This window comes from Ochotona princeps, chromosome 2 (assembly GCF_030435755.1).
Source record: "Ochotona princeps isolate mOchPri1 chromosome 2, mOchPri1.hap1, whole genome shotgun sequence".
Taxonomy (NCBI): Eukaryota; Metazoa; Chordata; class Mammalia; order Lagomorpha; family Ochotonidae; genus Ochotona; species Ochotona princeps.
In genome coordinates, this window is record NC_080833.1 from 73531329 (window position 1) to 73542530 (window position 11202).

Consider the following 11202-nt stretch of genomic DNA (forward strand, 5'->3'; position numbering starts at 1 on the left):
GGAACAAAGGAGAAACTTTCCTCTAAAAGCAATTATCTTTCTGCATTCCCATCAGTATAATTATATTGCAGGGAATTTTAAGAAGCTGTAGAAGTAGAATTGAATGCTTAAAACTGTGTTTGCTGAATTGCTATGCAAAAGTTGAACAGGCTGTATTGCATCACGCAAAATAGTCTATCTCTTTCCTGGCCACATTTCTATAAGTTTAGAATGTGCCTGGAGGATACAGAGGGCATGGGGAGGGGTAGGGATGAGGTGGGTCATATTTAGGGGTCCCTGTGTCTCCTGACTAGAATATGCAATGACATTTCTGAACCCTAGGGGCTGTTAGCAAGGTGAGTGGGGATGTGTACACTTGAGCTACCCATATCCAGTCTGTTTGGAAAGCTTCTGACGTACAGATTGCTTTCTGCCTAGAACAGAGTACTCGCTTATTAACTAAGCCACAAATAGGGGTGGGAGGGTGGAATAAGGTGGAGACTGTTCGTGAAATGATGGTGGCAGGAATCACACTGACCCCAAATGCAAGCCAGCAGCTGGTTTAGAGAGAGCTATTGAATGTGGTTTGCGTGGCTACCATATCAATACTGCTTGTCAACAAAAATCGTGTCTTTATCGTTGGCTCCCACCTAATTTAGTGACATGAACTGTGGCTGTGGAAGAAACTATGCTGTCTCATCACTGATGGGTCCTCAGTAGTCTCACCCTCTCCTGATTTTTAGCAAGCCAATTGATGGGCATTTTGTGGTAGTGATGATGGGATGTTGGAGGGCATCAATGAGAAAGGCTAGCGGAGAATGCCAGAATCAGGGGTTGCTCCAGTATGGCTGGTTTTGAGGTTTTGAATTACTTGAGAGTGGAGAGAGATACACAGTTGCCTAGAAATCTGAAACTGAAGAAATGCAGAAATGAGATGAGCCTTGAGTCGCCAAAGATAAATGAGTAAAAGGGTAAGTCAACTGTCTGGAAAAATGTTTCTGGGTCACAAGAGGTGGCGCAGAGCAGTATTCAGAGCATGAATCCAAGGGTAAAGATGGAAGACATTCACTTGCCTTTCTTACCTCAATGCCCCCTAAGATGAGGGTTATAAAAGAGATGATTGCATATTTTGTGTTTAGATTTGGGGCCAAGATCATGAATCCCCTTGTCTGTTACCACAACAAAATACCTGAGGCAACTTACTTTATAAAGAGAAAATGTTTGCTCAGCTCAGTTTTGGAGGCTCAAGTCCAAATGCTGTGGCCCTACTGGTTTTCACTCTTATCAGGGAAATAAAATGGCAATGACAGAATGTGTGTACATGTTGGGTCACATGGGGAGCCAGGAAGCAGAGAGTAAAGAGGAACTGAACATCACACAGCAGGCTACAAGGAGCATGCAGATCTCTAAGTGGTCTCTTAAATTCAGTCAGGAGAGCCCCACCTTAACCACCAAATCCAATTGAATTACTTTTCAAAGATCTCTTCCTCTCAGTACCATTAACACAAGACTTGGGACTAAACTCCTGATTTGGGGGAAAGAAATAGTCTCACTACGTCACCCCTTGATTGGGACATTGACCTCCATAAGAGGGGGCAGGATACAGGGGAGACCCCCACACTGGGATTGCACCACCAGAATGTTATGAATGTGCTGAAGGGGAAATTGTTTATTCTCTTTAGAAAACAAGCCCAGTGGTTTCTCTCCAGTTTCTGTGACTGGGGTTTGGGGATAAGCAAGAGCTGAGACCCAAGGGATGGTTCGAGGAACCTGATCAAGAAGTGACAGGCCTATGCAATAGGCTTAAAATGATACCAGATGATGGACTCTATGTTTGGTATATGCTTGCAATGGGGGAATCTCAACTGAACTTGAACTGTGGTTATGCAACAAGGTGGAGGAATCCACCATGGTGGGAGGGTTTGGGGAAGGGTGGGGAGAATCCTACTACCTATGAAACTGTGTTACATAATACAATGTAATTAACGAATTAAAAAAAATGATACCAGGACTTCTTGGTACTGAAACATCTCTCTTCTCAGAGAAAGTGGCTAATGTGGTTGGGTTGCTTGATTCTGATCTTCTCTGCAAGCAGAGGTGAAGGGAAAAGGCAGAGAAAGTATGTGCAACTGAGCAAAGAATTCAGCTCCTCCTCAAACTGTTAGATACCTTGGGTCTGGTGTGATAGCCTAGTGGCTAAATCCTCACCTTACAAGCACTGGATCCCATATGGGTGCCAGTTCATATCACGGTTGCTCCACTTCCCGTCTAGCTCCCTACTTGCGGCCTGGGAAAGCAGTGGAGGACAGTCTAAGGCCTTGGGAGCCTGAACCTGTGTGGGAGACCTGGAGGAAGCTCCTGGCTCCCGGCTTCAGATCAGCTCAGTTCTGGCCATTACAGCCCTTTGGGCAGTGAACCATCAGATGAAAGATCTCTCCTTCTCTCTATACATCTTACTTTCCAATAAAAAATATCTTTTTAAAATGTATTTTTTACTGCAAAGTCAGATATACAGAGAGGAGGAGAGACAGAGAAGAAGATCTTCTGCCTGTTAATTCACTCCCCAAGTGTCCACATCAGCCGGAGCCGTGCAATCTGAAGCCAGGAGCCAGGAGCTTTTTCCAGGTCTCCCATGTGGGTGCAGGGTCTCAAGTCTTTGGGCCAAGCTCAACTGCTTTCCCAGGCCACAAGCAGGGAGCTGGATGGGAAGCGGGGCTGCCAGGATTAGAAGCAGCACCCATATGGGATCCCAGCATGTGCAAGGTGAGGACTTAATATATAAATAAAAAACTGGTAATAGAAGGTCACACAATCCCTGTTTTTAGAACCATGTTGCATGAGTCTGGTGGTGAAATCAGTAGGACAGGGATCATAATAAAGAGCAGTGCAGGCGTGGACAGTGTCCTGAGTAGGAGGGTATGCCACGAAGCGTCCAAGCTGCTCACCGAAGGTCATGGGAGCAGGTGAGGCCTGAGTGGGAAGTCAGATAAACGTAAAGAAGGGGAATGTTAATCAAGGTCCAGATGCAAGAACCCGCTGTTGTTTCAAGACAGCCCGAAAGGTGAGGGCAGCAGCCTAAGAGGGTGAGGCTGGGATATCCGTGTGAGCCAGATGGGGAGTGGGCTAGGGGCTGAGCCAGAAGGTCTAAAGTTCCTGCAGCGAGTTACAAGAAAGTGCTGGAGGCATTTCATAGGTCAGAGGAATGATGAGGGTTGAGCTTTAGCAGCTCATATTGGCGGTCAGCCTTGGTCACAAAATCCAGGGAAAGCTGAAAATGGGGGCTCCCTTGTTCAAAAGTCAGGAGAAATAGCTTTATTAAAGGTGTTACAATACAGAATTTTGGGGTTTATTCTATACTCTCACAACCCTTCATAGTATGTTTGGTTTGTTCTTTAATGCCCCCTTGCTTCTCTACTCAGGATAGTTTATTTGTGGGGCCCGTACAGACTCTTACAGGAGCCTGAGCCCCTATGCCAGGACTTTGGGACTCTTGTGGCATGGACAGCTGATATCTGCCTCTTGGGAGCCATTGAACTGATGGGCCATGCCCTGGCACAACAGGAAAATGAAGTCAGGAACTTTCCCTCTCCAGAGATCCAATGTCCAACCATCCACAGGCAAGTGATTCCCAAGGGTCTTGCAACTTGTTTGTTGGAATGTATTAGGTTAATGGGGTGAGGTGGGTTTGATGCTTGTCTATGACAAATCACCTTCCAAAAGTATAGTGGTACTGCTAGCCTAAGGTGGCCAAAGGCCACTGCCATGCCCAATCATAGATAGTAGAGCCATTCTGCCATCCCCACACCTGTGTTTGTGCCACTGCTAGGCATGGAGCTGGCAGCAATTGCTGGGTGAGGTGGGACAGGGAGCGGGAGTAGGTAGCTGAGAACTTGTCCTGGAAGCACTGTGTGATTTCCTAAGTCTCTAGCAGTGGGCTAATGTTCTAAGTACTTTCTTTACAAAATACCAAATTATTAAAAATTTCATAGTGACAACCACAGAACATTAAACCTCAAGCATAGGTCCTTCTCAATGTAGGTTCCTTTGCTGTGTGATTGTCAAGGAGGGGACAGTGCAGAAGCCAACCTCAAGGCACGAAATCCTTTAGGAAAGGACAAGATTTATGGGGTTATCAGTCATGAGAGCCACAACTAAGCTCCAGGTAATGAGAAAGAAGAGAAAGCAAGGATGGCTGATATTAGGAAGTAGAGTCTGTAGAAGTGAGGCTAATGGCATGGGAGTGTGCAAGGCTATGAGATATATGGTAACTTCCAGGTTTCTAGGTCTAGCAACAGGTATTTTATGAAATACTTTCACATGAGTTTTGTCACTTTATTTGCAAAATAGCCTGTGGAATACATCTTACTCTTACTTCCATTTTATCTAAGTTCATCCAGTGAGAAGATTTGGGACTCAACCCAAAACGTTTGATTTCAGTTGCACATTTCCTTTACTATGATGTTGGAGTTCTACTACTTGGATGACTCTGTTTTGTTCATTCATTCATTCATTCACTCAGCAGTGTGTCTTTTTGAGTCAGTATAACGTGCCTGGCACTTGGCTAGGTACTGGAAGTACATTTGGTGAGCAAGGCAGACACCTCTACTTTCGCATCCTAGTAGAGCCCAGGTGCCACATTCAATCAGATGTTCTTGCAGGGTTTTCAGGGCCAGTGGAAGCCATTGTTTGCTTTGCTCTTTTGTTTCTGGTCCTCGTTTCTAATGAATTGGGCTCTGATTAGCTGTAGCAGAACACTCATGACTCCAGGGAGAGGAATAAAGTGTCCTTGCACCCTCCCCCATCTGAAGTCTGTGAACAATTAGGAAAAGCAAACCCTAGTACTCTGTATCTCCTCCTGGGTTGGCAGAGATCAGCTTATTCTGTAGATAATTATGTTGTTTTGTTCTTTAACTAAAAAACTATGCTGGGTTTCAAAGAATATTCTAAATTTCAGGCTAGAGACTGGACATTCCTGATGAAGGATAAATTTCAAACTATGAAACAGTCTCTGAGGCAACAGCTCTGCTTCAGATGACTCAATGATCGGGTCAGGAGGTCCTTACCGGGCTGGTGACTCAGCTCCTCCGACTGCACTGCGCCGTCGAAGACCATCAAGAACACATGTGTTGAATGGTGTCAGGATGAACCCGTTTTTGCCCTTGGTGCACAGCCCCAGGAAACTAGAACGGCTGCCAGATGGCTCAGAGTGCTAGGACATGAGCATTACAGGTATGGTGCAACTGAAGGAAGTTTGGAAGCTGAAATCCTTCTAATGGCAATGCCTTATCTGCTAGGGAGGAACACTTCAGTAAGATGAACTGAGATCACAGAGTCAGTAGTCAAGGAGAACTAAAGTCCTTCTTCCTGCATAACAACTTACTGGGTCAGATGACGTCTCTGTGGCCTGTGATGTGGATGAGAATGGGGAATATGCCATAGAAACCTGCAAGACTAGCAGGTGCACAGCACACATCAGCCTATTCAGGACCTGGGGACTGTCCTTGGCCTGAGAAGGACAGAATGAGAAGTGAAGGGGTTCGACCTGGAAGTGGCAGATTGGAGTTGGCCTGGCAGACTGGATACTCACAAAGCCTGATTCAAACGAAAAGACATCAAGGGTTCTGAAGACCATCCTGAACCTTTGCTTGCCATCATCATCATCATTTAGGCCCAATTTGACTGCCCAGCCTGCGTAGGAGGCCTCCTTGTCATGTGCTCGCTGTATGTGGCATGACACTTCCTTAATGGCGTTCCCTTCCTGCCCTGTGGCACCGCTCTGTTCTCATGCAGTCCCTCTCCATAGTAACAGAAGCTTCTACTGAGTTAACACCTCAACCCATTAAGCTTAAGTGCTTTTCAAAACATTTTATTATTGGCTGGGTGTTTGTAAAGCAGCTTACCTTGGCCTCCGACTGCTTCAAGAGGTTTGCGCTTGTCTGGTGTACCAGAGGGACCACGCCACAGACCTGCATGTTCCCGTACCCAGAGCTCCATCTTCCTCCTGCCTTTCATAAGACAGCACGGTGCCAGTCACAGGAAGGCCACAAGCAATTTTTGCATACAGGCTTGATGTCATTTCCTTGGCTGATTCTGAAGAGGAGCATCAGACTTTGCAAACAAATTAAGAATTGTGTGTTACCTGGACAGAATCTGCCCACTGGGTCAGCCTGGCAGTAGGGAAGTGGGGGTGGTGACGTTGCCATGGGGCTCTGTTCAGTGAGAAGCTCAATGGGCCACTCTCAGGGTTTTTGCTGGACCCTTCCTGACTTCAAGTTCTTTACCTGTGTCACCAGACAGGCACCTGGGTGTCCATTCAGATTTCAGTCATGACATGACAGTTCTGCTGTCTGGGGGAAATAACATGCATTTCAGTAACATCTTGTCAAAATGCCATATGTAGGCATGCCTGTGTGTTATGTAAGAGACACGAAGCTTGAGCAAATCAAGCCCATTTTGGAATGTCTTCAGAGACCCATGTGGACTGTGTGTGTAAGGGAGGGAGGTTAAGTAGTAACATTCAAAGGACTTGGTATATGCAAATACTAAGACAAAGAACTTAATGATTACAAACCACAGCAAATATTCACAATGGGTGAGATAAACACATTCGTGTGATTTTGATTCAGCCTCTTAGAAGACAGTCATAAGACTGTGGCAGGATCTCATATTGAGGTGGGTGGAAAGTGGTGAGATGGCTAATCACGAATGATTTTAAAATCAATCTGTGGCCAGGTACAGTGGTTTCAGCTCACCTTGCTGCTTTGGGCTGTGGTGGGGACAAAGCTCTGTGGTGACATGGAGAAACAGGAGACGAGCAGCTCTTCCTCCTCATGTGTGCTCATCGTACTCCTGCTCATTGTTCTGAGACTTCAGCTTTCTTCCCCTGAAGCTACATAGTATCCCCATCCTCCCCAAAACTGACCCAGCTGCTGGTGGCTGACAAACTTGTAATACGCTGTCTGCTTGACTGTCTCCTGGATATCCTATACTACTCTCAGACCAGCCACAGGGAGGCCCTGGGAGGGACAGCTGGCATGAGTTGTTGGGCTTCTGTGAAATTCCTCAGATTTGGAGACACTGCAGCCAAGAAGGGAACAGCTGTCCTGGACTTCCAGAGGGCCCAGGAACGGGAGGGCGAGAGAAGCTCCACATACATAGGAGCTGGCAAAGTGTGCAGTGTGGTCCCTCGCCACAGTGGAGTCAAGGAGCATTGTAGCTGGATGCTGTTTCCACTGAAGGACAGTGCAAGATTTGTGGTGGGAGCTGGTGGGCAGCATTACACCTTAGACCCTTTTTTGAAAGCCCTCCTCTCAGAACCCCCTTCCCTGCAGTGTGGCCTTGACTGTGAGCCTAAAAGATTCCAATAATATATTAATGACAACTGAATTGTCACAGCCCCATGTCATGGTCATTTTGAACACAGGCTCTTGGTTGCCCGTGTATTGTATACTAGTGGCAGAATGTTTTTCTACAAGCACAGTGTCACTCATCTGTTTTTATTTTTCCATCTTTCTAGGTCATGTCTGTCCTCACAAATGATGATGACAGTGATGGCAATAACAGCTAACCCTTATGTGATGCTAGGCTCCAAGCACACTTCAAATGTTAACTCATTTGGTCTTCATAGGACCCCTCCTGAGGTGGCATCTACCTTGATGCCCATTTCACAGTGCAGTAACAGAGGTACAGATGTTAAGTGGTGGAGCCAGGATGCAAATTCATCCAGGATGCAAAGTCATCTGTGCTCTTTCTTTATCACTTTGCAGTAGGGACTCTCATTTATTCTATACCTAAACGGCAAGACAGTGAAAGCTGGGACAATTATCTAAATTGTGCAAAAGGTATGACATCTTCTAGTAGCTTGATCCACACAGTCCTGGGAATTACCCTCCTCATTTTCACAACAGTCACCTGCCAGCCCACAGAGCACCAGGCTGGGGATAAACCCAGAAGACACATGGCTCCTAACTGCATAGCACTTCTAGTCATTCTGGAAATCACCAAAGTAATGAGCACTATGTTAGATGAAAGTGTGTCACTTTCATGTGTGCTTCCAGGCACTGTTCTCAGGGCTTCTTGGGGAGTCCCTCATTTAATCCTGACAGCTACCCTGTGGGGTGGGTGCTGTTTTCTCCTTGCTTCATAAATGAGGAAATGGAGGGACATCAAGGTTGTATAATTGCTCAGTGACACTTGACACGGCCATTTAACGTTGGAGCCAGTACCACAGAACACATCTGGGCAGGCCAACCTCGCCTAGGAATGTAGGAGCCCAGTTCTAACCAACTGGTGAGCAGTATGTGTAGAAATAACACAAAACAGGAGCCTCTGCTCTCATTTGCTTTCTTAAAAGCATTTATTAGGCATCTTTGCTATGCAACATTAGAAGCAAGGAGTGGTGTTTGGTGGTGTGTGGACACAGAAAGGACAATACAACTTGTTTGCGCTTAAGTAAACACAGTTGCCAATACTTTATTAAGTATTTAAGGGTATAAAAGGTAAGAATTGCTCCTTGTTCTCAAATGTGATACACACTTAGACAGGAGGAGACAGGCAAGTTGGCTGTGCTTGAATGCATGCACACAGTATGACAGACTGAAGAGTGGGCCTTGGGGGAGGAGCAAGTGCAATTTCTGTGCAGACTTGAGCACTGTATAGCCCTGTGATTCTGACCCAGTCTTGGACATCACGGGTAGTAGAAGGAAAGCCCAAATCCTCACTTTACAAGTGAAAAACCTGAGGCTCACAAAGTTGTTCCTAGCTAGGAAAGTACTTGAAAACTGACAATTCTGTGACTTAAGTGTTTCTTCCAGTACCTTGGACATACGAATCTTAACTTGCAAGAGACTTTTAAATTTTCCAGTACTTAAATAATAACACACATGTTGGAACTTTGGTAAGCTGTAGGACTGGGAATAAAAGACTATGAAATCTTTCTAGAATCAGTGAGAGGCACACCAAAGAAAGAGGGGAAAGCAGCATGGATAGTACAGAGACACTCCCACCATGTGGCAGTATTTTGGGTAGAGTTTGGGGGTGATAAGAAAGAGAATGATAGCATTGTCAACCAAAGTTGGTTAGAATGAAGAAGGACAACAAGAAATACTGCAGGACCAAGTTGACATCATTTGGCAAATAAAGGAGATAAGGGAAGGAGGACTATTATCCTAGGTTCTAAACGTTCATATTCGTCAACACATAACACCTATCTTTTTTTTTCCTAAGGATTTATTTATTTTATTACAAAGTCAGATATACAGAGAGGAGGAGAGACAGAGAGGAAGATCTTCCACCCGATGATTCACTCCCCAAGTGAGCTGCAACGGCCGGTGCACGGTGATCCGAAGCCGGGAACCTGAAACCTCTTCCGGGTCTCCCACATGGGTGCAGGGTCCCAAAGCTTTGGGCCGTCCTCGACTGCTTTCCCAGGCCACAAACAGGGAGCTGGATGGGAAGTGGAGCTGCCGGGATTAGAACCGGCGCCCATTTGGCATCCCGGCGTGTTCAAGGCGAGGACTTTAGCCGCTAGGCCGTGCCGCCGGGCCCATAACACCTATCTTATGGTAGCGTAACTAAGTAGGGTCTTTAGCACCACTGTGCTCAGTTACTTTAAATAAATGAGTGGGAAGTATCTAACACCAAGTTCAGGAAACTGGCAGAGGATAAGGCCTCCAGTGAGTGGCTCTCATGTGAAGGAAGCATTTTTTTAAGCAAATATTTATTATTTTATTTAAAAGGCATATATATAGAGAGTGATCATTTTCAACAAATCATTCACTTCCCAAGTGGCTACAATGGCCAGGGCCTGGAAGAGGTCAAAGCCAGGAGCCTGGAACTCCATCTGGGTCTCCCACATGGGTGACAGGGGTGCAAGTATTTCAGGGTCTTCCTCTGCTGCTTTCCTGGGACATTAGCAAGGCGTTGGCTCAGAAGAAGAACAGCTGGGACACAAATCAGTGTCATATGGGATGACCACCTGCACGTAGCAGCTTAACCCACTGTGCCACATGCTAGCCGTTAAAGCAGAATTCTTCTCAGATATTTGTAAATACCTTTACATTCACCAACGGTTCTTTCGATTTTAATAAGAAACCTTTTTTAAAGTTAGGCTGCATTTACTTGCTAGTGTTAGAGGGAGCAAGAAAGTTCTCCTTTTGGCTAGTGGCTATAATCTGAGAAACATCAATAGTGGAAAAAGAAGAAGAAACTGGGGACAGGGGGGGGGGCAGCCAAGGTGCATTTGGAGATGCTGTGAGGCAGCTTCGGTTCCTTTGGGTGAACTGCTCCCCTCCTTACTGCTCTTTGTAAAGTCATGCTGGTCTCAGTCAAGCCTGTACACGATTTCACTTTCTCATGTTCCCATTTTGCCAAAAAACCGACTATGACTCTTAACGCCAGGTGTAGTCAGCGAGCAGTGAGCCGGAGTGTGCTAGAAGTTGTCTTTGTTAAGAACATGATCTTGGCCATGCCAGGGAGGAGGAAGGCAGGTAGACAGAGGCCCGCTGATGTAGAGCTGTTACAGGGCAGGTTAGGGAAGGATGCTTTCAGCTGGAGAATGTTGCCTGAGGCTGGGAACCCCTGGCCCCAGAGGCCAAGTGGGAGGTTCCAGCACCTGTCAGAGTGGGCTGTGCCTGGCTACAGCAGGGAGAACTTGTGCTGTCACACAAAGATTTGCAATGGGAAGGCTCGGCTCCCTGTTTTGGCTCATCTCACTTTCTAGCTCCGCGTAAGTTACCTTCTTCATGGCCCTGTCATGAAGGGCAAGTGAGGAAAGTTACGACAGCACTGTGTAAACTGTAAGGCTGTGCAAACACTGGTTTGTTGTTGTTACCTAGCAATATTAAGGATGGTCCTTGTTTAGGCTCCAGTTCAGAACCCAGGGTCTGTGTGGGTGTGGCAGGTGCAATGAGTAACTGGAGGGTGAAATGAGGTGAGAAAGGCTGTAACATGGGCTTCATTCTGAAGACTGAAAACAACACCATGGGAGAGCCAGGTATCATTTTTCCCCAACAATTGCTTGGGGGTGGTAACTGGCAATCCTTTTTCATCGGGCATCACTCATGCGTCTTAACGGCTCCTCCACCCTACCATTGCTGCGAGTGTTCCAGAAGATTTGGCACCGTGCACAACACCTTCTTGTCCATGGGTTCAGCCACAGCTGCTTCCTCAGCCTTGTCCCCTGAACCCCTGGAGCTCTCTCCTGGTCTCCATCTTTCCAACCTG